We start from the raw sequence: 2,541 nt of genomic DNA, 5'->3' as shown, positions 1-2,541 counted from the left end.
GGGGAGGGGAGGGGAGGGGAGGGAAGGGAAGGGGACATTTCGGCCGGGTGCAGTGGCTCACGCCTGTAATCCCGCTTGTATTTCCAGCACTTTGTGTAGCCAGGGCAGATCACCTGAGGTCAGGTGTTTGAGACCAGCCTGGTCAACATGGTGAAATCCTGTCTCTACTAAAAATATAAAAATTTAGCCGGGCATGGTGGCGTGCGCCTGTAATCCCTCCCAGCTACTCGGGAGGCTGAGGCAGGAGAATCGCTTGAACCCAGAAGCAAAGGTTGCAATGAGCTGAGATCATACCATTGCACTCCAGCCTGGGCAACAAGAGCAAAACTCCGCCTCAAAAAATAAAAAATAAAAATAAAAATAAAAGAACATTACCAAGTGGTTTCAGAGAAAGAGCCAGAGATGTAAAGGTGTTGCAAGCAGCCCTTTCCCATTCCCCCCCTTTTCTTACAAATATTCATTACTTTGAGAAAATTTTACTAAGATTTGTGCATGTTAAACTCATCATCACAAAGGAGAGATTTGTAAAGTTGAATCGGTGGTCTGAAAGCAGAATTCAGAGATAAAGGGTAAATCTGTCAAGAAGTTGTGAAATTTTTCATTAAGTAGAATGTGATAAAAGGCAACTCCTACACTTGTTTTTAGATAAGTAGTTTTATTGTGATGCCTTTGAAAATTCTCTTAAATCCTAAAAAGTTAAGATGACCCAGAAAGCTAAAAAAATGTGTCCCAGCAAAATCTGTTCCAAAATGTAAGACAAAAAATTTTCAGAATTACTCCGCCCCCATCAAAATCATACTACTTTAAAATATTGCAAGCAGTTCATAGAATCTCCAGAAATTCATTTCAAAATCAGTTCCAAACTACAATTTTCAAACGCAGTTCATATTTTTTGCCTCAGGAGTAATCCTACCAACAGCTGGTTGACACAGTGAAAAACATACTTGTGTATCTATTTAGCACATTTGCCTGCTTGAATTCTTGGGTGCAATATCAACTTTCCTTAAAAAACCAGTTTAAATAGAAACAGAGGGACTCCTCCCTAACTCATTTTATGAGGCCAGAATCATCCTGATAACAAAACCTGGCAGAGACACAACAAGAAAAAGAAAATTTCAGGCCAATATCCCTGATGAATATCAATGCAAAAATCCTCAATAAAATACTGGCAAAACGCATCCAGCAGCACATCAAAAAGGCTATCCACCACAATCAAGTCGGCTTCATCCATGGGATGCAAGGCAGGTTCAACATATGCAAATCAATAAACATAATCCATCACATAAACAGAAACAATAACGAAAACCACATGATTATCTCAATAGATGCAGAAAAGGTCTTCAAAAAAAAAAATACCCCTTCATGCTAAAAACTCTCAATAAACTAGGTATTGATGGAATGTATCTCAAAATAACAAGAGCTATTTATGGCAAATCCACAGTCAATATATTGCATACTGAATGGGCGAAAGCTAGAAGCCGTTTGAAAACCGGCGCAAGACAAGGATGTCGTTTCTCACCACTCCTATTCAACACAGTATTGGAAGTTCTGGCCAGGGCAATCAGGCAAGAGGAAGAAATAAAGGGTATTCAAATGGGAAGAGAGGAAGTCAAATTGTCTCTGTTTGCAGACAACATGATTGTATGTTTAGAAAACCCCATCGTCTCAGCCCAAAATCTCCTTCAGCTGATAAGCAACTTCAGCAAAGTCTCAGGATACAAAATCAATGTGCAAAAATCACAAGCATTCCTATACACCAATAATAGAGAAACAGAGAGCCAAATCTGAGTGAGCTCCCATTCACAATTGCTATGAAGAGAATAAAATACCTAGGAATACAACTTATAAGGGATGTGAACGACCTCTTCAAGGAGAACTACAAACCACTGCTCAAGGAAATAAGAAAGGACACACACAAATGGGAAAACATTCCATGCTCACGGATAGGAAGAATCAATATTGTGAAAATGGCCATACTGCTCAAAGTAATTTACAGGTTCAGTGCTATCCCCGTCAAGCTACCATTGACTTTCTTCACAGAATTAGAAAAAACTACTTTAAAGTTCATATGGAACCAAAGAAGAGTCCATATAGCCAAGACAATCCTAAGCAAAAAGAACAAAGCTGCAGGTATCATGCTACCTGACTTCAAACTATACTACAAGGCTACAGTAAGCAAAACAGCATGGTACTGGTACCAAAACAGATATATAAACCAATGGAACAGAACAGAGGCCTCAGAAATAATGCCACACATCTACAACCATCTGATCTTTGACAAAGCTGACAAAAACAAGCAATGGGGAAAAGATTCCCTATTTAATAAATGGTGTTAGGAAAACTGGCTAGCCATAGGCAGAAAACTGAAACTGGACTCCCTCCTTACACCTTATACAAAAATTAACTCAAGATGGATTAAACACTTAAACATAAGACCTAAAACCATAAAAACCCTACAAGAAAACCTAGGCAATACCATTCAGGACATAGGCATGGGCAAAGACTTCATGACTAAAACACCAAAAGCAATGGCAACAAAAG

This window comes from Mandrillus leucophaeus, unplaced genomic scaffold (assembly GCF_000951045.1).
Source record: "Mandrillus leucophaeus isolate KB7577 unplaced genomic scaffold, Mleu.le_1.0 Scaffold77, whole genome shotgun sequence".
In the NCBI taxonomy this organism is placed as follows: domain Eukaryota; kingdom Metazoa; phylum Chordata; class Mammalia; order Primates; family Cercopithecidae; genus Mandrillus; species Mandrillus leucophaeus.
The sequence above is the reverse complement of the archived record's forward strand: the minus strand, read 5'-3'. Positions refer to the sequence as shown.